Here is a 26549-nt window from a genome sequence, read left to right on the forward strand (position 1 = left end):
TAGAGCAAGGTTTTCCAGATATTAAAATAAATCTACTTTGTTATTTAAAATTTTATCAGTTTTCGTGTAACTTTGAATTAAAATTATCCTAAAATAGTCTTATCTCCATATTTAAGATTCAAAGATAAGATATAAAACATAATCTCTACCTTATTCCTCCTAATTTGTTTAAAAGTGTTTATTAAGTACCTACTGTCTTGGGGAAGAGCTGGGGGTAGACTAGGGACTTTTCCCAGCCCAGAATGTGGAATCCCACCACATGCCTCTAGGGTGACTCTCAGCAGCCTATCAAGAAGGGTGCACAGCCAGAGAGGGTGCCTTTGCTGGCTGCAGAAGAAGACCTGGCATCGTGCTATAAAGTACACGGAGACCCTTTGGAGGAAAGTTTTGTGACTGAGGAAAGGTAAGCTCAGAAATGGCCAAAACCAAGAGGAGGCTTATAGGCAGGTTTGGGGGCAGGCTGGAGAGGGAGAAGCAGTAGGTAGGAGAATGAAGACCAACACAAGAGATTTGCTTGAGTATCAGAATCTGTGGGAAGGAGAATTCTTCAAGTAGACAGCATCTAGGTTAGAGAGTTTCAATTTGTGTTCTTTCATTAAAAATCATAAAAATAATTGCTAATACTTACATATTGCCCACTGTCTACCATACTATTCTAAGAGAGCTGCAACTCACATGCACAGTGTATCCCCGTTTTATGGCAGGGGTAGTTACGCAAAAGGACTGGGTAACTTGCAAAATTCCCATGATTAGCAAATGATTGAACTAGGATTTGAACCCACTTAGTCGGGCTAGTCTTTTCTCTTTCCCACTGTGACATAACACTTCTCAAATATTTAATAAAATATTATCTTTTCCTCCTGTTAAGGGGAGATGGCCTCAACTTAATGATGTTCCCTCTATCGAAAGTGCTAAGTTAATTTAAGGTTAGCCATACTGACATTATGAAGGATTTGTTTGATAGCTACAATCTTTGTTAGGAAAAATCTCTCAAAATCTATTTTCATGAGATAAATATGGATATATATTTATGATGGTGTTTTTCTTTTTTCCATTCTTCTTTCCTTCTTTCCCTCCTTTTTTTTCTTTCTTCTTTGGATAAGCTTTGCTTTTGGTTTTAACTATTAAGTCATATTAACAAGATGAGATAAAATGTGTCAATGGTATAGTCATTCATTAAATTTATTACTACCGGATGCCTCCAAAAAGGCTTTTATGTGTGCAATAGATTTAAAATTCTGAATAGTTTACCAATAAACTCTCAAAGCCAGAAAAGCAGAGATCTGAAACTACTTCAGTTTGCTTGAAAGATGAAGTTTAGTTTATTGAGTTCTGGATTGAGCCCATATTGATTATTTTTTTCATGATATTTGCCGTAATTCCTGTCTTTATTCTATTTAAAGATCGAGTCTAAATTTATTTCTCTTCTAACTTAGCCTCATTTTGCTGTTCTTCTTGTGTGTGTGTGTGTGTGTGTGTGTGTGTGTGTTTCTGGATTAGTATTTAAAATTGAGGGATTAAATCTCCTCTAAAGATTACTGTACAGAACGTGACTATTCAAATACTAAGTCAGTTTGGAATGTATGATATTTGAGTCATTGAATTCCTGATTTTTAATTAAGAGACCAAGAATGTATGTTCTGCTCAGTTCATCATTTTTATTTGCAGCCAAGCTCATGCCTAAGTCTTTGTCAATATCATTTACTAATGGTCTAGGCAATTGAGGTAAAAAGAATTATAATACACTTTTATATAGGAAGTCACTCTTAAAATGAAATTTCTTTTCTCTGCTTGGTGTAGACTAAATATTACCAAAATCCTTCCTACCAAGTTGATTCTCCCCTGCATAGCTGCAACAAAGACATGGGGAAAAAGACCTTCTCACAGGGTTGAGACATTTTGATCCACTTCAGCTGAGCTCACTTCACCTCATGGTTTAAAAAATCAATGACGTATCAGCTTAGTAGTCACTGATCCATGAGGTAATTGCACCTTCTAATATCTTCAGCATAAAGCTTCTGAAATGGGCAGAGCCAATGACCAGAGGATAAAACGCATTGTTTTTTCAATTTTGCGATCAAATTGAGAAATAATCAGCTCAGCTTGGATTTCTGAAAGAAAAAATAATATTGCTTCAGAGATATAAAGTTACTACTAAACACACTTTTGATCATATTAAGATTACTCTTCTTCTAAACTGGCTTTATTGTGCTACAGATTGTATTTACCTATAAAATTTGTGTGTAGGCTTCCAACCTAATTCATTAAGAAAGCACTATGGATTTCAGGATGAAGTACTGGACTCTTCATTTTGTGGTTAAATATGGTGGGAAATTATCCCCATTGCTTTTGGTCTGATGCTTAGAGACATCTTAACTAACTAGATAAGAATTCTTTAGGAAACAGATATGGGCTTAAGTAAATACTAAACAAATTGGGTATTAGCACGCAGGGAGAAAGTAAGATTGATGATCTGACAAAATGTTAATTAAAAGAAGGAGCATTGCCAAAATATTCTTGTATAATTCAATTCCACATAATTCAAAGGCAAAATTAATTTGCTGTTTCTTATTTGACAACAAAGAAAGAGTTTCATATTGATTATTTTTTTTAAATGTATACACACATGATATGGTAAAGTTCTGTAATCAGAAACACAGTTGTTTAACCTCAAAGGTTTGCATTTAAATTCCAGAACTCTACAGACACAACAGAACATTTCATTGAAATGAAATGAGTTTGCACTTACTTCTGCAGGTTCCTAGGCATACATAAACATCAAATACCAATATTGGTATTAATTAGAGGAAATAACCCTAAAACATTTGGCAATTTTAACTTTGAGCAGTTGCCAGTTTGCCCAGCCCAACATATGCTGAATATTTTACATATAAGTGATTTATTACAAAATTTACCGATGATGACTAACACTATTTTTTAAAGTTTACTTGCCCAAATATTAGCGGTTTTAAAGATTAAATGTCATTATGTATCATAATGCTGAGTGTATTTACTAATTTAATCCTGAGAAGCTTCTTTAAACTTATTTCATATCACTGTTATTTCAAAAATATGATTTCCAAATAATTTTCATTTCTATTGAAGACTTCATGTAGTTCTGGTTTAAAAATATTTAAGTCTTCTGTTTAATAAGATAGAGGGATTTTTTTTTGTTCCAAATGCATAATTAAATGTCAAGCTTTAAAGTGATGCCAGAGTGAATACTCATCAGAATTCTGAATAAATAGAAACAGAGACCTGTTTGCAATTAAAGTCTTAATTCTCAACAGTAAATGATTCTGAGATCCTGGTTATATTAGTTCCCTATCGTTAATGTTGCTTAGATGTAACATCTCAGCAAACCTTTGAACTTTAAATTTTCTGCCCTGGGAAGACTATCTGTAGAAAGACAATGCTTGAATAGAAAGAAGAGTTGGAAAACCTAATTTATTAAATCAGACCGGAAGCATAGACTTAGGTGCTGTTACTTTACTAGGGAGTATAATAGCAGGGAGGCAGAAATAAGACAGAAAGGGTGATGCAAGGAAGGAGTTAACAAGAAGGTGTGGTAGTAAGTTACTACCACTTGGAACCAAGTGCTGTTCTCAGGAGACTCTTCTGAAAGATTAAAGAATTCTGGTCCCAAGGAAGTCCATGATAAGCCAGAGGAGGATGGAAGACAAAGCATTCCTCCCCTGACTTTCTTGATCTAAACAGGGGAATATTTGCCCCCACAGGGTGATAACTCAACAGCACTTTTTATTTTTATTTTCTTCTCCACAGGCACAGACTCTAACCAGGTGCTGAGAAGTCACAAGCTTCTGTGGCAAGAAGAAAGCTTTGGGACAAGAGTCAATGGAGGCGTGCACCCTGGCAGCCAGATAAGGAGCAATTCTGGGAGGCCTGCCTGAAGTTAGAAGAACCCATGCAGAGTTGGTCCTTACAGTGGTTACTGATGCAGAAAAAGTGGCCAAAACTGGAGACAGGTTAGGCCAAAAGAAATGGAAGGGCCACAGAAGCATTTGAAACAAAAGCAGACTTGTTTATTCACACTTGAATAAAAATTTATAATTTAGGATCAATTCATTAACCTGGGCATTTGTACAAAAGTGTAGCACTAGCCATACATGTAACAATATCTGGGTGACACCTTTATTTACTTTATGGTGCAAATGTTTATTTAACTAGAGAATTAACTAGTTACTTAATTAATGGTCTACCTTGTAGAATAGTTGTATACTTGGCTAATAAGATATTTCTGAGCTCTTTGACATTTCAAGATTAAAGTAATATTAGATTTCATAATAAGCCTAACCATTGGAAATCAGAAATTTTGAATGAAGAAAATCTCTCAACTCTGCTTTTATAAAAAGTAAATTAGTTTTCTTTATAGTCTCAGGGAAAAAAAGTACTTTTTATTCAAAATGGTGAAATTTATGGGTAAGAAATAGTTTTAAATATAAAATAAAGTTTATTTGGAAGGTAATTATTTTTTTGCATAGAAAATGAGAGTAAAGAAATAGCAAAGAGAGTTAGTAGAATAATTAATTTAGTTTCGATGTTGTATACCAACTAATCATTCATATAAATTTCAGAAATGGCAAAGCCATATCATTGAAATTATGATAATTAATACTTCTATTTTACTTTGACTTCTTCCAGACTTAAATTTTTCTTTAAATTTATCCATGGTGTTGTATATATGTAGCTTAGTTCATATTTGTATGCATATATTTTATATATTTATTATTTATATAATATTTATACTTAAGTTTGGAAAGGGCATATTTGGGGATCCTAATTGGGCTTCCTTCCTCTTCTTCATGGAAATCCAAACTTTAATATGTAGAGGGCACATGAAACATAAGAAAGAGAATTGTTTGAGAATTATGTGACAGTCTTCTAGTATTTTGAACCAAATTTTTCTAGCCAGAGTCACACTTTCTAAGATCTTAGTGAGATCCAATTTTAGTTTCCTTAAAAAGAATATCTGTGGCCTAAGGATTTCTGTGAAATAATTTCAAAGCTCAAGAGGTAAGGACAAAACACACCATTGAAGCAAAACACTAATTTGGTAAGCTACTTTTGTTGCAAAGAAATTCGACACATCAGAAAAGGAATTTAAACTTGCTAAATATAAGTATTAGTAAATAATTCAGATTATTTAAAAGTCTTCACATAGACTGGGGAAGAAAAGGATGACAAATTCAGGCTAAATCTCTATAGGACAAAACAAATGGCTTTCTGGATGTTAATTGATATTATTCATTTATATTTCTGTAGAATCTTAAAGGAAAATTTTTTTTTCTTAAAGGAAAATTAAACCATAACTGCACTCATATGTATTTGAATACCCTACTTATTTAAGCAAACTCTACAAAAATAAGTTTGCACTAAAAAATACTAAATCTAAGAATTTGTCTACATTAAATTTCAAATATTATCTTAGATTACTTAATCCCCAAACATCCACTTGCTATGTAAGAATCTTTCTTTTTATAAAAAGATTTATTTATTTGAGAGAGAGATAGAGAGAGAGAGAGCAGGGGGCAGGGCAGAAAGAGAGAGAATTTCTATCAGAGTCCCCACTGAGGGTGGATCTCATCAATGTAGGACCTGACATGGGGCCCAATCCCGAACGGGGAGTGGTGGGGGGCGTGACTGGGGCTTATCTCATGCCCCTGAGATCATTACCTGAGTCCAAATCAAGAGTCAGAGGCTTAACCAACGGAGCCACCCAGGCACCCCTGCTGTGTAAGAATCTTTCAAACTTCAAGTCATTTAATAACCTTAATAAATATAACCATAATAAGATGTAGTAATTCTTCAAAACTGATAAAATTGTATTTTTAAATTGCTTTTTTAAAAAAGTATTTTTAAGTTGCTTTTCAATTCATATAATTTCTCCTCAACTGAGAGATGTTTTAATGCACTTTCCAAACATGCCTTGAAGTACCTTATTGACTAAATATTTTATGAAATAGGCTAATGCTATATGAAGATAATTAATGACAAAATGGCAATCTGTACATTTTATAGAACTAAGGAGTCCAAAGTAAACTCTGCATAGAAAACAATGATTAAAGAAAATATTATTTATTTGATACTCCTCTCCAATTCAAAGTTATATTTTAACCTGAACATTTCAAAAATAAATAAATGAACTGAACATTTCAAATTGTCTTTTTTTTGTAAAAGAACAACAAGATGCAAGCAGATGTATGCTGCTGTATTAGCAAGTCCCCAAATGCTTAATTTTCAGCATGCTAAAGGAATAAACAAGAATTATCGATATAGGCTAAATGAACACTATTGGCTTAATCAGGCAGTTTGGCTATTTAGAATGGGGGTGAAGTAGATACTTTGGTTGGGGTATTATCTGATAGCTGAGAAAGCCATCTTTTCTAAACACAACTCTATTGTACTGATGGTAATAGTACAAATTCAGATGACACATTGTCTAAATTTGAGAATATTATTTAAAGGCTACAGGCTTATTTATTTTCATAAAACAAGTGTAAACAGATGAGATGTATTTCTGGGTCTTTTGAAAGTCTAAAATGGAAAGCATTCAAAATATGTTAAGCAATCTGAATTATAACTCATTTGTAAAGCTTATAGTGCTTAGGGGAAAAAAATGTACCTGGATTCACAACTAACATGAGATTTGCAACACAAACTAAGTTAACAAGAAGCCAATGACATAAGCCCTAAGGTAATGGTACTTCCTGGAACAAAGGAACACTATAGAATAATTGCAGGGAAGGTCTCTGCAACGGCACAGAAAGTACATTTCTTTGAGTTATCCTGTCACTTCCCACAAATATTTTTCATCAGTTGTGGCACATTTCACATAACAGCATATGAAAAACAAAGATGTTCATCATTTAAATAATTTACTGCTCTTCAATTTGAATAAAAAGAGCTTGAGAATTTTCTACTAAGTCTATGATTTCTCACACCTGAAATATAACCATTGGGCATTTGTTTTTAATTACCAACTCTACCACAAGCACATTTCTCATTAGCAAGAAACAGATCCTATCAAATCAGTATTAGAGTAATGACATGTAATCCTCTGCTAGAAACCTGGCTTTTTGAATTTGTTTTCAAAACATGATGCCCTCCTTAAATATGTGCTTAAGTTTATATTTGCACTCATGTTATGATAAACCATTTTTCACTGGATATATGGCTAAGGAGCGTGTTTGGCTAATTAAAAATTTTATTGAGTACTGAAGGGTACAATTCTAGAGTAAGCAAATGGTGCATACAAATATAAAACTGTATAAACACCCTATATTGTATCCCTGCCACTTCCTCAGCAACAGATGAAAAAATAATAATTATTTCATCCTTTTTCCTCAGTAATTGATCAATGATCTTGTTTAACAGTTTCAGAGTAAAACATCAACACATTATCTTTTTTTTTTACTTATTTATCTTATAACTACAAGCCTGTTCTTGCACCTATTTCATCCACCCCCAATATATTATCAATTTTAATAATTTTTATTTATATTTTAGCATACATTTGGATGCTAAGATCATTCTTATTTCTACCTATGACCAAATTCATTCTTTCAGCAACATTTCCACAGAACAGTGGAGAATGTAATATATTAAGTGTACAACATATTAGCTCAAATCAAACATTTAGCAACGTTTTCTGTTTTCTGTGTACTTTTATGCTACTGAAGAATTTATATTAAGGTACTGATTTCACATAAACCTAGATTAAGCATTAGTAAGCCGTATTATCATTGAAAAATGTGTTAACAATCCTTTGATAAAAATATTGCAAGTTGTCTGTTGTATGAGTGGCCAAGAGAACCATGAGTCTAACTCAAAGTGATAATCAAGATTTTGTTTACTTACCTTGACAGTGTAGGCAAGAGGTAAAAGAGAAAAATGCCAGTTTCCCAGGGATCAGGTGACATGCAGTGTAAATGGAGGACAAATGAGGTCTATTTTTCAGGGCTCACCCCAAAATAAGTCTCTGCAAAGTCTCAGCCAATTAGGCCCAGAGCAGGTGCCTGGGATAGAAATTCAGATGAGTAGAGCTAGCCTGGGATTGCTAAACCCCTGGCTGCAGCTCCACCTGGAAAACCACATATATTGATTGTACAACAAGGCCAGGGAGGTGAGGGCCACTTTCCGTCACAAGGCCGGTCTGGTATTGCTTGTAGCTCAGCCTGAAAGAGTGCACATAGGATGAGCACTGGGTGTTATACTATATGTTGGTAAATCGAATATATATATTAAAAAAAAGAAAAAGTCATGTGAGAAGAAAAAGAAATGGATTCTGGCCTAGAAATGGGCTTGTGATATTTGCTTAAAAATGAAAAAGAAAAATCTAGATTATGCATAATATGAACAATTAAAGTGACAAAGTTGTATGTTAATATTGAGCTGTATTTTTTTATTGATGCTTGGCAATTTATGACCTATTTAACATTTCTGGTTTAGAAGGAACATTATTTATTATTATTATTATTATTATCATTATCATTATCATTATCATTATTATTATTACCATTCCTATTGTTTAGAAAAATTTGACCTTATAAGTAGCAAATTCATGAGGAAAATCCAGAAACCCACTTTCCCAGCACTCTCTGCAGTTATCGTGTAAGCAAAGGACCTACACTCGTCCAGCTTATGTTCATATTTCACTGACATGAAAAGGAAAATTCCACTTTTGTCTTCTGTCCTTATGTACAGTTACACGTAGGAAATTCTCCTCCCAAAACTGAGTAAAATATAGGATAAAAAATAATAAAAAGATAAATCTAAATGAATTGTTGACTGGACAAGAAGTTAAGAAAACCTCAAAAGCCAAGAATCAATTCATAGTTGAGAAGAGATGGGCCTATATTGCTATATACTTCCCTCTTTGGGCCACTTTTGCTACATCCCAAAAATTCTAGGGCATTGTGTTTTCATTTTCATTTATTTCCATTAACTTATTTTTTTTATTTCTTCTTTGATTTCCCAGTAGACCCATTCACTTGTTCAACTATAGCATGTTGTTTAACCTCAATGTATTTGCAGTGTTTCCAAATTTTTTCTTGTGGTTGACTTCTAGTTTCATGCATTGTGGTGAGGAAAGAGAAAAATATTTTTTTGCATTTGCTGAGGCCCGTTTTGTGACTTTATATGTGGTCTATTCTGAAGAATGTTCCATGTGCACTTGAAAATAAATTGCATTCTGCTGTTTTAAGATAGAATGTTCTGAATATATCCCTTAAGCCCAGCTGGTCCAATTACTGGGTTGTAGGGTCAAAGAAACCCTCTTACCCTCCTACACTGTTGTTGAGAATGCAAACTGATGCAACCACTCTGGGAAACAGTATGGAAGTTCCTCAAAAAGTTAAAAATAGAACTATCCTATGACCCAGCAATTGGTGTTCATCCAAAGATACAAAAATACAGATTCGAAGGGGCACAAGCACCCTGATGGTTCTAGCAGCATTATCAACAATAGCCAAATACATATGCCATTACTTCTTTATCCATTTATCAGTTGATGGACATTTGGGCTATTTCCATAATTTGGCCATTGTTGATAATGCTGCTAGAACCATCAGGGTGCTTGTGCCCCTTTAAATCAATATTTTTAAACAAAACTTAAAAAAGAAAGAAAAAGTTGAGAGAAAGAGAATGAGAGGAAGAAAGGGAAGGAGGGAGGAAGGAAGAAAGAAAGGAAAGAGATTCAAACCAGTTTTAGCTTTTTGGTAACTACTGAAATCAAATAAATTCTAGTTTCTCTCTCTCCCTCTCTCTTCTTCAGTTTATTAATTATTTAGGCATATGTTAAGTGTTCACAATTTTCAGATTTGTATACTTTGGTTTTACCTAGTATCACTATCAAATGTCTTTCATCTTAATAATTCTTCTAGATTTGAAATCTGCTTTGTCTGCTATTAGTATGTCTACACCAACTCTTCTTTAGTGCTGGCCTGGTAGACACTATTGTTTAAAATTGTACGGGCAAATATCAAATATCTTGGAATAAATAAAAATAGTAAGACTTCCACGTGGAAACTGAAAAAGCATTGCTCAGGGAAATTAAAGAAGACCTTAAATAAATGGAGGAATCTATCACATTCATGAATTGTTAGACTCCGTATTATAAAGATGACCATTCTCACATTTATGTGTTTATATAGTTTGTAATTTCAACATAATCTTTCTTTTTATTTTGTAGTAATTGTTTATCAGATTATTAACTTCACATGGCCATGAAAAGTCTACAAAATGAGCAAGAGAATCCATAAGAACAAAGCTGGAGGACTCACAACACCATATAGTAAGACATAAAATACAATAAATTCTAATGTGGCTTTGATTTAATATTCAATAAAATGAATCATATTAATATTCCATAAACAAGAGCATGTAAATAGATTGGCACAAAACATTAAAGGCATTGAATGACTTACTCTTTAAAATAAAGTTTATGCATACTATTCTTGGCAAATGAGAAAATATTTTAGTGATATGCTTTAACTGTCTTAAATATTGATCTTGGGGCAGTTTTATAAAACTATACGTGCTTTGTTTCATCAGACATTCCGCTTGAAAATAAAATAATTATAAGTCAAATTCTGCAAAACAAGTTAGTGATGAAATAAATATATGGTGAACAACTAAGTTACCATGAGTAAGGAATATGCATCAGGGAATGTAATGATTCCTCAGCAAATAAACTGTTGATATATCAGTTAAGTTGACGAGTGAAAAACACTATGAAGCATCAGTATACGTTCTTGAAAGCATTAGTAAAATTCCATAGCCAACAATGTAAAACACACACACACACACACACACACACACACAAAACCCACAAAAACTGCAACAATATTGAAATATAAATACAATTTTTCAACCTAGTAAAAAGTACTTCTTAAACACCTAGAGTTCACAAGGACCCATAGAGTGAGGTGTACATAATCTGTGTCTCTCAGTATTAATTGCACATTCCTTTCTCCAAAGAGGGTGTTCTACACGTGCTGGACTAGAAGCATCAATGAGAGCCTCGCATTTTAGATTCTCTGCCAATGTTACCCTTAATATTGTCCAGTTTTTTATTTATTCTTTTACTATTTTATTCTTATTAGTTCAGTGAATACTTATTGAGAACCTACTTTTTGCAATATATTGCATTAAGTATAGGTACAGATAAAAAGATGAATAAGATATAGAACTTGCTTGCTAGTAATACCCTTTAAAATTATATTATGTATATCTTTGTATTTCATAAGTGCATATTTGTATCTATGGTATCTGTATTCATATGTATTTTTACCAGGAAAATTATCTGATAATTTTGATACTAGCACGTGTGTGTGTGTGTGTGTGTGTGTGTGTGTACAGGTAGATGGGGGCAATGGAAATAATGCAACTGAATTGACATACAAATCTAAAATTAAAATGTCCCATTTAAAGCCACTAATATAAGTGTTTATTCTTTAAAAAAATTCTGAATAATTACCTTCATATGTTTGTAACTAATGAAATTCATTAAGTGAATATATGAAAACATGTTGAAAAACCCAGTAAGGTGTGTCAACTTATTTTGATAAATGTTATTGGAAACAAACCCTTAGCTTCTAAAGTTCAATAAAATGATTCAATATTTTCTTACCAAGACAATAAAGATAATATGCATGTTAAATCTAATGGTACTTTTAGTAAGCACAAAGTACAAAATATCTCAGGATGTATGTTTATAATTATTATTTTATCAATCTGTCCCTTTGGGTGAATATTTTAACTTAATTTTGACCAAATGAGATGCCAGAAACAATATATTACATTTCATATGTTACTACCTACTAAAATCATAATGCTGATTTATTGCTGTGATCTTCTATTTAAAGCATGAACAAGAACTATTAAACTCTCATTCCAGAAGGGAAATTTTTATTATTAACAGATGCATTCTAACTGGGGAGCTTCATGCTGCTGTGAAATATGAGTCTTACTTCGAGATGCATTTCTTCATTACGCGTGTATAGGGACCAAGAGGTGGTTCAGTGCTGGGCGCAGGCTGTATTCTTGGCTCCTGTTGTCATCAGCTCCCTAAGTGATTCTGCTCCCCTCGTCCCCAGTGATCTCCCCATTGTTATATTTCTTCCTGTGTAAACACTATTTTACCAGTACAGATGAGCACTCTCTCCTCCTTCCTACTTTGCTCTAATAAAATACCCATTTTTCACAAACAGGAGGACATTCATTTTTCCCACATCATTTTTCAAGTACCAAATCATGGCATTTCAAATTTTAAGTAAACAAAAAGTCTAATTTTTCATCGTGAGAGCAACCGCATTGAGGTATGAACCTGAAACACCAAATGACTTATTCCTGATGATATTTGAAGAAGCCCCCCGTACTTCTAAAACACGTCAAAATGATTTGTTTTGGCATTGCATCATAGCCCTTGTTTATGTAAGTTCTTAATAGGCTATGTTTCATTATCTGGGGTATAGGTCCTTGTTATAAATTAGATTCCATCTACTAAAGTATCCTCATTATAGTTTCAAAGGACAGATAATGCCATGTCCTCCGTACTTCAATAAATCTCATAAGCCTGCAGGCTGCCCGATTGACATGCTGAAATCTTGGAAGCAGTAGAAACAGTGACAAACATGAAACTTCTATTTATTTATTTTTTTGAACCTTTAGAGTGAGCTACAACACAAGTGTCTAGACGATCTCCAAAGTGGACAGAACCCGTTTTCTTGCCTGGATATCCTGAGAGAGAAAAATAAGTGTCACAGCAATTGTCTTTTCATTGTGTTTCAGTCCCAGAACCATAGGGATATGCTTTAAGGGGAAAGACCTTGTAGCCGTCAACATGATGCTACATCCCTCCCCGCACTGCCCTGCGTGAGTGGACAGTGATAAATGAAAAGGGCTGTAAAAAGCAAGTGTTCACTTCAGATCTGAGGTTTCCACCTTTCAAGAGTGATTTGCTAGGACCCCATGGCGTTTGGGGTGCCAAAAAGTACTCGTTATTGTTTCCCACGACTAGTGGAGTATAATGATATAGTTCAGTGGTTACAAGGTGAAGGATCTAGAATTAGAATGCAAAATTGCAAAATCCACATTTACTGCTTTTTCATCTTTGTGGGACTTGCAGGGAGGGGTGACTTGAGCCCTAATTTAATGTTGTGTTGACGTAACTGACCTATGATAACTGCATATATTTAAAGCATTACAGTTTCTCCTGCTTTGACATATTTGGACACCAGTGAATTCCATCACTAGCAATATAGTGAACATATTCATCACCCCCGAAGCTTTCCTTATGCTGCTTTATGCTCCTCTCTGCTGCACTCCTATTGTAGGCAATCACTGACCTGTTTTCTATTAATATGTTTTTTTTTTTGATTTTCTGAAATTCTGTATAAATGGAATTAGACAAGAGCCAAAACATATATAAAAGATACAAATGTATGTATTTGGAGGGCATTAGCTTCTTTTACAAAACATAATTATTTCAAGAGTTATTCAGGTCGTTTTATGGATTGTTTGTTCCTTTTATTCCTGAATAGGATTCCGTTCTGTGGTCAAGCCACAATTTATCTAGATCCCCTGTTGATGAACATTTGGGTTGTTTCAACTTTTTAGCTCTATTACTAATAAAGTGAGTATAAACATTCCTGTACAAACCTTTCCAACAACATACTTAAAAAAAAATGTTGGTTACACTTCTAGGATTAGAGTGGCTGGATTATATGGTATGTGTATGCTTGATGTTTTTAGAAGCTGCTAACTTGTTGTCCAAAGTGATTATAATATTTTACTTTCCCACCAGAGAAGTGTGAAAGTTCTAGTTTCTCCACATCCTTGCCAGCACTTGTATCGTGAGCTATTTAATTGTAGTCATTCTGACACGTGTAAAATGGAATCCCATTGTGTTATTAATGTGCATTTCCCAGGATTTTAGTGAAACGTCTGTTCTGAATTTTGCCCATTTTTGTTAGATTTTTGCTACTCATATTAGGTTTTAACATTATGTATTCTACATATAAGCCCATTACCGGATATATGCTTAGCAAATATTTTTCTCCCAGTTTATGTATTGGCTTTTTATTCATTATTTAACAGTGTGTTTTAGGAATTTTAATATTTTCATACATGCCATTTAGCATTTTTTATGGATCCACATTCTTACAGTCCTGAGTGTCTTTCAAAGAGATTTTTAAACTTTTTGATAGATTACAATTCATTTTTTTATGGATTCTGGTTTTAAAATCATATGTAAAAAAATAAAAATAGGGATCCCTGGGTGGCACAGCGGTCTGGCACCTGCCTTTGGCCCAGGGTGCGATCCTGGAGTCCCGGGATCAAATCCCACGTCGGGCTCCCGGTGCATGGAGCCTGCTTCTCCCTCTGCCTGTGTCTCTGCCCCTCTTTCTCTCTCTCTGTGTGTGACTCTCATAAATAAATAAAAATTTAAAAAAAATACAAATAAAAAATAAAAATAAAAATAAAATCATATGTAAGGAGGGGTTGCCTAACCCAAACTTATAGAATATTATACATTTAGGTTTACATTTATATCTTGATTTAAGTAATGTTTGTAGATGTCACCAGGATTGATTTAAGTATTTGCATATGAATATGCACTTGTTTCGAGGCAATTTGAAAGATTATACACTCTCCACTGAATACCCTTAGAAAGTTGGTAGAGGGGCTCCTGGGTGACTCTGTAGGTTAAGTGTCTGCCTGTGGCTCAGGTCATGATCCTGGGGCCCTGGGATCAAGCTCTGCTTCTCCTTCTCCCTCTGCCCACCCTTCCCGCCACTTGTGCCCTCTCTTATTTCTCTGTCAAACAAATAAATAAAATCTTTGGAAAAAATAAACTTGGTTGAAAATCATATTCTGACAATTGCCAACACATGTCATATATGTATGAGTTTTCTAGGAAGTCTATGTTCAGGGACACAGATATAATTTGACTCTATGAAATATAATACTTCAGAATAAATTGTATAGCGAGTAAAGCTTATAACGTAGCTTCATACTAAGTTTTAAAGTTAGTTATTATTTGTCCCCCAATTCTTATTTTTTTAAAGTTGTTTTGACTTCTTTAGGGCTTTTGCATTTCAATGTAAATTTCCTAAAACAAACAAACAAACAAACAAACAACAACAAAAAACTGCTGGGATTGGGATTGGGATTGTGTAGAATCTAAAACCAACTTTGGGAGAAATTAAAATCTTAAAGATATTGATCTGCAGACCTGAATATTTATTATCTTTCCATTTAACTACTTCTCCAATTTCTCAGCAATATTTTATAGTTTTCTATGAGTAGGGATTATATACCTTTTGTCAGATCCCTCAGTATTTTGACTTTTGTTGCTATTAAATGGTATTGATTTAAAAAAAATTATATCTGACTTTTCTTGCTAGTATGTAGAAATCAAATTTTGTTTTCAGAAATCTTGCTACACTCACTTATTCATTCTGGTAGCATTTTTGTAGACTCCATCAGATTTTCTACATAGATGATCATATCATCTGTGCATAAAGATAATTTCACTTTTTCCTTTCCAATACACATGACTTTTCTTTATTTTTCTTACTTTAAAAAAGTTTTGCACTGTCTTTTTTTTTTTTTTTTTTGGAATGTCTTGAATTCCTAAGACAGTGTTAAATAGAAGCAGTGCGAGAGGGCACTCATATCTTATTCCTAATTTTAGAAAGAAAGTATTCAGTTTTCTACAACTAAGTACAATATCAGCTGTACTTTCTTCACAGATGTCTTTATCAGATTAACAAAGTTTCCTTCTATTCCTGGTTTGCTGAGAGTTTTATCAGGAATGATTATTGAATTTTGTGAAATTATTTCTGCAGATTAGGATGATCTATTTTTGCTGTTATTGTTTTGCATTTTAGTTTATTAATTTGGTGAGTTACATTAATTTATTGTACTTGTGTTAAACCAACTTTCAAATCCTGGCATAAATTCCACTAGCTAATATATTCACCCTTGTTATATATTGTTGGATTTTGGTACTAACATTTGTTTAAGATTTTTGCATCTAAGTTCATGAAGGATATTAGTTTGTAATATTTTTTCTTCTACAATATGTTTACATGACTTTAGTATCAGGATAATGTTGGATCCTTAGAATTCTTTAATTTTTTCAAAGAGTTTGGGCAGAATTAGTATTTTTTTTTTCTTAAATATCTGTTAGAAGTTACCAGTAAATCCATTTGAGTCTGGGGTTCATTTTGTAGGATGGTTTCTAACTACAAATTTAAATATTTTTCTATATAAAATCAGATACTTGGGGTGCGTGTGTGGCTCAGTGAATTAAACATCTACCTTCAGCTCAGGTCATGACCCTGGGCCCTGGGATGGAACTGCAAAGCATCAGGCTCTTTGCTCAGCAGGAAGCCTGCTTCTCCCTCTCTGTCTGCCTGCTGCTCCCCCTGCTTTTGCTCTCTCTCTAAATCTCTCTTTCTTATCTTATCTCTCAAATAAATAAATGAAATCTTTTTTAAAAAATCAGAAAGTAACTATGTTAGGCTGTGGCCCACATCAGTTTTCTGTTACCTGTTTCTCTTTTCTCTTCCTTTTTTTTTTTTTTTTTTTTTTTTATCGTGGTAAAAGAATTGCCTAACAAAATCTACCCTTTTAAAAACTTTTAAGTGTGCAATACAGTATTATTAATATATGCACATTTTTGTACAGCAGACATCCAGTACTTATTCATCTTTCCTGACTAAATTTCTATATCCACTGAATAGCAGCTGTTTCCTCTCCCTCGGTCCATGGGAACTGCCATTTTATTTCTGCTTTTGTAAGTTTGACTAAGTTAGCCACTTCATATAAATGGAATCAGCAGTGTTAGTCTTTCTGTGATGGTTTATTTATTTCACTTAGCATAATATTCTCATGACTCATCCATGTTGTAGCATACAGCAGGAACTGATTAACAAGAAAACAAAAAAACTCAATTAAAAAATGGGCAAAGGACTTGAATAGACATTTCTGCAAAGAAGACATACAAATGCTCAACAGGTTTAGGAATAGAAACTGAACATTACTAAATCTCAGGAAAATGCAAGTAAAAATTATGATACCACTTTCCTCCTGTTAAGATAGCCATTATTTAAAAAATAGAAAATAACAGATGTTTTCCAACGTATGGAGAAATTGAAACACTTAGACACTATTGGTAGGAATATATAATTGGTAGGAATATAAAATCCAGCCATTATGGAAAACAGTATGGAGGTTCTTCAAAAATTAAAAATTAAACTACCATGTGATCTAGCAATTCCTCATCTGAGTATCGTTCAAAATAATTAAAAACAGGATCTTGAAAGAGGTATTAGCACTTCCCCGTTCATTGCAGTATTGTCCACGATAGCCAAGCGGTCGAAACAACCTAAATGTCTATCAATGGACAAATGGATACGTTGTAGTACATACACATAATAGACTATTATTCAGCCTTTGAAAAGAAAGAAATTCTTGTTTTTGTTTATTAACAACCATTAAAGTTTGTGTGTGTGTGTGTGTGTGTGTGTGTGTGTATTTTTGTAGCACAAAGGCCATTCAAAAATAAACTGAGGGCCAAATTTGGCCACAGCCAATATTTGCTAATTCATGGGCTCAAAGTTTTGTTTTCTGTTTTGTTTTTTATTTGTTTGTTTGTTTGTTTTTTTAAGATTGTATTTATTTATTTGAGACAGAGACAGAAAAAGAGAGAGAGCAAGCATGAGTTGGGGGCAGGGAGAGGCAAAGGGAGAAATAGAGGGAGAAGCAGACTCTCCACTGAGCAGGGAGCCCAACTTTGGGTTTCTGGGATCAATGACCTGAGCCGAAGGCAAACCCTTAACCAACTGAGCCACCCAGGTGCCCCTATAGGTTCAAGTTTTATTAATTTGTTGATTTTCTCAAAGCACCACCTTTTAGTTTATTGATTTTTCTGTCTTTTCCAGTTCATTGATATCGACTCTGATCTTTCATATTTTCCTTTTTCAGTTATTTTCAATTTGATTTTTTGTTACTTTTCTGGTTTCTTAATGTAGCAGCTGAATTTATTTCTAATAAAGGTACTTATTGATATATTATTCTTCTTAAGTGCTACTCTAGTAGCACTTGATAGCACTCCACATATTTGATATACTGTAGATTATGGTCTACCTTCATAGATGTTCCATGCATGCTTGAAAGAATATGTATTCTGGTGTGTGGAATGTTTTAAAATTAAATTTTAAATTAGATCAAGCTGGTCAATAGTGTTGCTCAAATCATCTATATCCTTAGTGACTGAACATACTTATTTAAAATTGTATGTTTTATTGATGATCTCTTTGTCATCAGAACACGACCTTCTTTATCCCTTATAATGTTCTTTTCTCTAAAATTTACTCTGTATAGTATCTATTTTATATTTGTGTTTATGTATTAATATACTCAATTTTCCTTTATCTTGTATTGTATATCATTTCCATCCTTTTCCTTTAAACTTACTTGTGTTTTTCATTTTAATGTTGGTTTCTTATAAGCAGCAGATAGCTGAGTCTTTTTTTTTTTATCTACTCTGACCCACTCTGCCTTCTAATTGGAACGTTTTGATCATTCATTTTTATTGTGTGATTCATCTGGGTGGTCTTGAAGCTACCATGTTGTTACTGGTTTTTTATTTATCCCTTCTCTATTATGTTATGTTCCTCTCTTTTCCCGCCACCTTATATATCGAGCATGGTTTTCTTTTTTTATGCCTTACTAACTGTAACTATTTGTTTTATTATTTTAGTGGTTACTTTAGGGCTTATGTTATTCATCCTAAACATCACTGTTTACCTCCAAGTGATATATACCACTTCATGTAAAGTATAGAAACCTTAAAATATACTTTCATTTCTCCACTATCCGTCTTTCAAGTATTACTCTTATATATTTTACCCATATGTTATAAACTCTCACAGTAAAATGGTATTTTTATTTAAATAGTTATCTGTTTATAAGATTTATATGATTTTTTAAAAGTCCTATTTAGAATATGTTTTTTTTTTTTTATTCTTCATGGCTTTGTGTATACTTAAATTCCATCTTGTATTATCTTCTTTCTACCTGAGAAGCTCCCTTTAAATTTTCTTATAGGGCAGATCTACTTGTAATCAATAGTTTCAGGCTGGTCTAGTATTCTCAAGGTCATTTGTTTTGAAGAAATTTTAGATAGTATTATGTTTCAAACTTCAGTATCCCTATGATTCTCATTAGTATGCATTAATACAATTTGTTTTTCTGTAATGCTCTTGGATCCTGTGACCTTGTTTAACTCACTTGTTAATTCTTGGAATATATAAATATAAGTGTGTGTGTGTGTGTGCGTATTCTGGGGATTTTCTATATACACAACCTCAAATTAAGTCTTTTTTTTTTCCTAATTGGATACCTTATATTTTGTCTCGCCTTATTGTTCACGTTAGAAATTTCAATACACTTGTTGAAAAAAGTGATAAGAAAGGACTCCTTTGTCTTATTTCCAACCTTAAGAGAAAACATTCAGCCTTTCATCATTAAGTACAATATTAGCTATAGAGATTTTTTTGGAGATATTCTTTATTAGATTGAAAAGGTACTCTATTCCTAGCGTGCTGAATTTTTATTCTCATAAATGGTATTGGGTTTTGTAAAATGCATTTGAAGTGTTAATTGATCATATTATTATGTCAATTGATCAACTTCTTTTTTAGCCTATTGCTATTGTGGATTACATTGATATTTTAGATTGCTGAATGTTGAACCAGTTTTCTATACCTGGAGTAAATTCTGCTTATCCTTGTTGTAAAATTAATTATTTTTATACATGTTTAGATTTGATTTACTAATATTTTGTTAAGCATTTTTGTATATAAGTTTGTGAGAGATATTAGCCTGGAAGGTTTTTTGTTTTGGGGTTTTTTTCCCTTGTACTATCTTTGTCTAGCTTTCTTATTTCTTGAGAAATATTTAGTATTGATAATGAATTCTGGGTTGATATTTTTGTTTTGTTGTTTGTTTTCAGTAGTTTGAGGATGTTACTAGACAATCTTTTTGTTTGCATTATTTCTGATGAAAAATCTGCTGTCATCATTATGTTTGTTACTGTGAATGTAACTTTTCTCTCCCTTTGGATATTTTTAAGGTTATGTCCTTATTTCTGATTTTGAGCAGTTTTTGAATAGGGTATGCTTTGGTTTAGTGTTTTCATATTTCTTGGGTTGGGTTCATTGACCTTCTTGACTCTATAGGTCTATTTTTGTCAGTAAGTTTGGCAAATTTCAATTACTCTTCCAATATTTTTCTTTCTCACCACTCTCTCTTCTCCTTTGGGAACTCCAATTACATGCATATTTTCCTGTTCACTGATACTCTGTTCATTTCTTAAAAGTTATTTTTCCCCTCTGTGTTCCATATTTGATCATTTATCTGATTATGTGTTCAAGTATCTTTCTTCTGTCATGCCTAATCTGCTATTAGTTATATTCAATGTATGGTTCATCTCAGACATTGTACTTTTTATTTTTAAAAGTTCAACTGGACCTTTTTATATCTTCCTTATCTTTACTTAACTGTGTAAACATGTTTAATATAATTATAGTAACATTTTATGTCCATATTTTCTAATTTTATATTTGTGCTAGTTCTGGATCCACTATAATTGATTGATTTTCATTCTTGTAATGGGTCATTTTTTTCCTGCTTTTTCACATGCCTGGTAATATTTTATTGACTGAGAGGCATTATGAATTTTACCTAGCTGGGTCCTGGATATTTTTGTATTCCTATAAAAATTTTTGACTTTTCTTAAGGGATGTAGTTAAGTTACTTAAAATCAGTGATACTCTTGGATCTTGATTTTAATATTTGTTTAGTGGCGTCAAAGCAGCAGTTATTCTCTCTACTTATGCAAAGTACTTCTAAGTAATATTCCTTGAGTTATGAGGTTTTTACTCTCACTGGAAAACAACATCAAGTATAATTCCCTATAATCCATTCGATGGCTTTCCTGTATGCACTGACCAGCACTTTTTGGAGACCTTTTGCAGATCTTTAGTTATGTCTATGTGCAGTTTTCTTCATCCTGGTTCTGTCCTTCAAACACCAGTTGTCTTGGTCTCCCTGGATTCAGCTTTGTCTCTCTCTCTCTCTTCTCTTCCTGGAATTCTGTACTTTGCCTGGGCTGTCCTATCTGTATCACATTTGGTGTAGTCTATCAAAGCCATAATCTGGTGCAATTTTAGCGGTCACATCCTTTGATTTCCATCTTTCAGAGATCACTGTTTTTCCCTGATGTCCAATGCCTTGAAAACCATCATTTCATGTATTTTGTCTGTTTTTTTTCAGGTTGGGTTGTCTCAGGGGGGAGATAAACGCAGTCTCTGTTATTCCATTTCTTGAAGCAGAAGTCCTTCTTCACTCTTAATACCTTAATGTGACTTTGTGGAAGTCATACCCTCTCTTTCAGGAAAATGTTAGTGTCTGTTTCACAGATATTATGAAACAATGCAAAGAATATCCTATATTATCTGTGTTACATAGGAAATAGAATAAGCTCAAGTATAGTCTCAATACTTGCTTTTATTATTTAATTATATCAGGAATTTGTAAAAAGTGTTATCATTTCCTTTATATAAGATTTAATAGAGTAGAAGTCTAAAAGAATTAAGAAATTTTGAGAATAATTGTAATCATTTAAACATTTGATGATCTCAAAAAATTAGTATTTTAAAAAAAACTGTGCTAGGAGGCTAGTAAATTTAATAAAACTGGAGGGCAAAAAATATATAAGTTTAAAATGTTCATAATTGCTGAGCAAGAAATTCTAATTTCAGGATACTTTACTAAAGAAGTCACCAAAAATTAATAAAGACATATATGTGTGAGAGTATCAAGTGTTGTTTGTAATATAGTGTTTCTACAGGTCACTAAGTGTCTAATGTAGGAGCCTCTGTAAATAAATTATGACTCATACACTTTATCCATTGAAAATCATATTAAATTACATGTAATTTCTGCTTTTTATGCAGAAAGCAAAAACCAAATTACATATTTTAATACAGTAAAATTTGTCATAATATGCCTTGAATTTTTAGGAGGTTGGATACTAAAATATTTTGTAATTATATCTGAATGGTCAGGTTATGGTTTGTTTTTTCTTCATTATATTTTCTATTTTGTAATATTTCACTAATTCAGATATAGTTTTTATAATAGGGAAGTGAAAGTTAAATTTTATGTCAGTTAAAAATAGGAGAACATCAGTGTTCTTAGTGAAAATATTCTGACATCATATTTGATTTGATAATAAAACTCCATCACAGGGATATCTTAGTAAGATGCTTTTACTCTGATAAATTTATATTTTATATAAATGAAAAGATGAAAAGTTGCCCTTAAAGAGGCAACTAATTTTCCACTCTTCACTTAAAAATGCTTTATACTTTGAGTTGCCAAAAACTGAGAAAATTTTTCAGATATGAATCAAATAATCTATTGATGTTTTATAAGAAATACTAAGGCTACTTGTTACATGAATGGGTTACAGCAACATGCTCTAGAGTTGAAAGGCATAACATCAGGTCTTAGTCCTGGCTTTTACCTCCTAAGTGACCAGAACAAGTTGCTTAGCTTTACTCAACCATTGCTTTCTCATTTGTACATATAAGAACTCTACATTCTAATTATGGTATGGAATAAGCTAATATAACAATCATATAATTTAGAGAATATTCTCAATACATATTAGATATCATTATTATTAAAGGGTTCAAATTGTCTCTGTCATTTGCTTGAGTCAATATTTTTTATACCATTTGTAACAGAGTTTTCAGAGAAAAACACCAATTGTTTGTATATATGTATGCGTTTATACACATACACGGATATATGTGAATATAAAAGTTTATATACACATTATATATATTATGTATATATATAATATGTGTATATATTATATATATATACAACTGGTTGTTATAGAGAGAGGAAGAGAGAGAGAGAATGAGCGAGAGATTTATGATAAAGAACTGGTTCACTTGATTATGAAGACTAGTCAGTAAAATCTGAAATCTGTATGGCAGGCTGGAAATCCAGGCTTTGTTTTTTTGTTTTTGTTTGTTTGTTTTTGGTAGTCTTGAGACAAAATTTCCTTCTTTCCAGGAAACCTCTCAGGTTTTACTCTTAAGACAATTAAATGAATTCATCTGATTGAATGAGGCATACCCACATTAGAAAGGCTGATGATCTCTTTTACTTAGACAACTGATTGATTGTAATTATTAAGCATGTCTACAAAATACCTTCAACATTTAGATTGGTGTTTGATTAAATAATTGGTGTTATGGTCAAGCCAAACTGACACATAAGAATCATGCTACCATTCCTTGTACAGCCATAGTCATTTCTGGAGATTCTTTAAGAGAGGGAGAGGTCTGGCAAGGCAGTTACCATATCATCTCTTTTAAAAAATGAGCCCTTATTGTAAGTTTGAAACTTTTTTAAAATTTTTTCTTTAAAAAAGAATTTTAAGACTTAAGAAGTAGTTAGAAATATAGAGTGTACATTTTTTTAAATGACTTGGTTAAATACAATAACAAATTTAAGTTAGAAAGTATTTCTAGAGGAGACAGAGCTTAGAGTCCAAGAAAACTAAGACAATTGGTATTTGAAGGAAAGAGAACCAAAGAGAAGAAAGCTGTACATAGAAAAACATGCAAAGTATAATTAACTATTTGGAAATATTAATATCAGCTGACTTCTTGAATTCTTACCATATGGTGGGCTGTATGATAGTATTTATGGAACTAAGACTTAGAAAGCTTATGTAACTTGTGCAAAAATGCTACTGTGATATTTCTAGGTTCCACCCATGCTTCTCCCACTGTGGTAGATGGTATTTTCCAAAAAATAATAATAGTTGTAATAATAGGTCTAGTCCCACATGCTCTTCATGAATATTGGGGCAGGTTTTCTTTCCTCTTCCTTTGAATCCAGATGGGCTTGTGATCTGCTTATAACTAACAACTCTGCTGAAATAAGGCTGCATGACTTCATAGGTGGAGTCATAAAAGGCAACAGCTGCCCTATAAGCAATCAGACTGCCCTGACACTGTGATGCTGTGAATAAGTCCAACCTATCACTTGCAAGATGCATATGGAGAAATCTTGGGGCAGCATGAAAGTAGAGGAAGATTTTCAGCCAGCACCCCTAAGCTTTAAGTCACTAACTGACTACACAGAGCTGAGATACTGGGCGCCAGAACCACCAAAATGAGTTCTGTCACAAACTATGAAGAGTCTGAAATCTTATTCTACTTTAAAGCTAACAAGTTAGTCTCTGCTAAATTTCATGGAGGCTGGAAGAAAACAACATTTCAAAGAAAAAGCCTAAGGACTTTATTACCCTTGGCATAGTAAGCAGTAGAAGCATGAACTTCATGTTGGCATCAGTTCATCTTATTTACCCAAGGTGTAAATGAATGAGATGAAGTTGTCCAGACAGATGTTGCACATACTGTGGTTTTGAGTCATAGCTGAGTAGCCCAAACTAGGGAGGGCAACTACCCCCTTCCCTAATCTTCTGAAGGGACTGCTAACGAACCTGCCCAAACTGCCCAGAGGGAGGCATTATCTTTATTGCCCCAATCACGAGACACGTGTGCCTTCTGTCTCAAAGGGAGATACTCTATCTGTACGTCAAGGCTCATTAGCAACGAGAAACACAAACACCCTTGAGAAAATAGTATGAAACAAATATCAGTGGTTCTTGTTCAATAGATGGGCAGAAATGCAAGAGACATGGAGAACTATCTCTCAACAAACTCTTCCAAATTTCTGACCTACAGATATGGTGAGAGATAAAATGAAATAAAATATTGTTTTAAGTCCATACATTTTGGAGGATTTTTAGGCTATAGTAAAAAAGGAAATACTATGTTTACATGTGGAGATCTTAGCAACTATAAGCAGTATGGATAGCTTTATCAAAACCTTAGGGATCCACGCCAAGGACCTGAAACAATATAACATAAGAAGAATTAACTTTTGAGGGGGACGACGGAACTAAAGAGATTTAAGAATTATTCAGAACCCAGAGCATATCCAAGGTAGAACATTACATTGGGATATCACAAGTAATTACCAAGTATAATGGAAATGGGAAAAAGAGAAATCAAGTCAAATATGAAGCAGAAATTCAAGGCAAATTAATCAAATATCACTCAACTATGGCTGCTGTAGCAAACAATCACTGATCTGCTGACTTAAAAACAAACCATGAATTTATTCTATTATAGCTCTGGAGGCCAGAAGTGTAAAATCAGTATCAGTAGGCTGAAATCAAGGATTAGCTGGACCAGGCTCCCTCCAGAGGCTCTAGGGAAGAATCTATTTCTTGGCTCTCCCAGAATCTGATGACTGCTAATATTCCTTGGTTTGGGGCCTTATCATTGAAACCTCTGTCTTCCCTCCCAAAATAACCTTATCCTTTTGTTTTATATATAATCTTCCTCTACCCCTCTCTTATAAGGACGCATGTGATGGCATTTGCCCTCACTTGGATCATCTCCCCATCTCAAGATTTTTAACTTATCCTGTCTGCCTAAACCCCTTCTCAATATAAAGTAACATTTATAGATTCCAGGGATTAAGAATTAATATCTTTGGGAGTCATTATTCTGCCCACTGCATGCACTTATAGTCATCAATTATTATAATGAAAATGCTGCAAAACATACAGAACTGACCTCAGCTACTGTGTTCCAGTTAATTCCATCTGGATTCAGCAGGATTGGGATGACACTGGATTTATGGCTTTCAGGTTTGCTCCCTTTGTCTACATAGCAAATGGAGAGAAGCCCTGGGAGACATCTTTCCCATCCAGTCACAAAATACAACTGCTTGTGTTTATACCCAGGAAGGATACTGTTCTAGAAAAACTGAACCATGCTATAGAAAAGATGTACAGAACTAGCACCTTGATTCTCCAATGAAAAACCCAACCCTTCAACCAACACAGAGCTTCTAATATTTTAGAACTCTATTTTTAAAAATGAATAGGTACATTGATGTAACAAATGTAGCGCTCTGGTATAGCATGTTATAGTGAGGGAGAGCTGTGCATGTGTGCGGACAGGTAGCATATGGAAACTCTCTATGTACAATTTTGTTGTGAGTCCAAAACTGGTCTTAAAATAACATTTATTAATTAAAAAAGAATAGGTCCCCAAGAATCTCTAGTTATTTTAATAAATATTTAAGGCAAAAAGACATTAGGAAAGAAAGGAGATCAAATGTAATAAGGACAACCTAAAAACTATAATTAATATACTACTCATAAAGATAAAACAAGATCCTATATCCATGAAGGTATAAATATTATTTTTAATACGGAATAACTAGAAAGAGATAAGCTCGTGGAAATTTAAAATAATGTAGTTTAAGTTTGACAAAAATCAAAGTTTAGAAGATAAAGTAAAATTAAATTTTCACAAAGTGAAAGGAGGAAGATAATATAATAAAATAAA

At 33.2% G+C, this 26549-nt stretch overlaps 2 long non-coding RNA genes across 3 annotated transcripts in view; one reads left to right on the top strand and one right to left on the bottom strand.

The window, feature by feature from the left end:
* The window catches only part of LOC111095341, a 119329-nt gene that overhangs the window by 17205 nt on the left and 75575 nt on the right, over nt 1-26549 (top strand). For both annotated transcript variants that reach the window (XR_005356277.1, XR_005356278.1), the window contains exons 2-3: nt 3784-3986; nt 10211-10312. This is a non-coding gene — a long non-coding RNA (uncharacterized LOC111095341). The remainder of the gene's footprint in view (nt 1-3783; nt 3987-10210; nt 10313-26549) is intronic.
* On the bottom strand, nt 1693-23989 carry LOC111095342. The gene is made up of 3 exons (XR_005356279.1): nt 23796-23989; nt 7879-8195; nt 1693-2111 (listed from the first exon to the last, which is right to left on the bottom strand). It is a non-coding gene; the product is annotated as an uncharacterized LOC111095342 (long non-coding RNA).

Source organism: Canis lupus, chromosome 3 (assembly GCF_011100685.1).
Source record: "Canis lupus familiaris isolate Mischka breed German Shepherd chromosome 3, alternate assembly UU_Cfam_GSD_1.0, whole genome shotgun sequence".
NCBI lineage: Eukaryota > Metazoa > Chordata > Mammalia > Carnivora > Canidae > Canis > Canis lupus.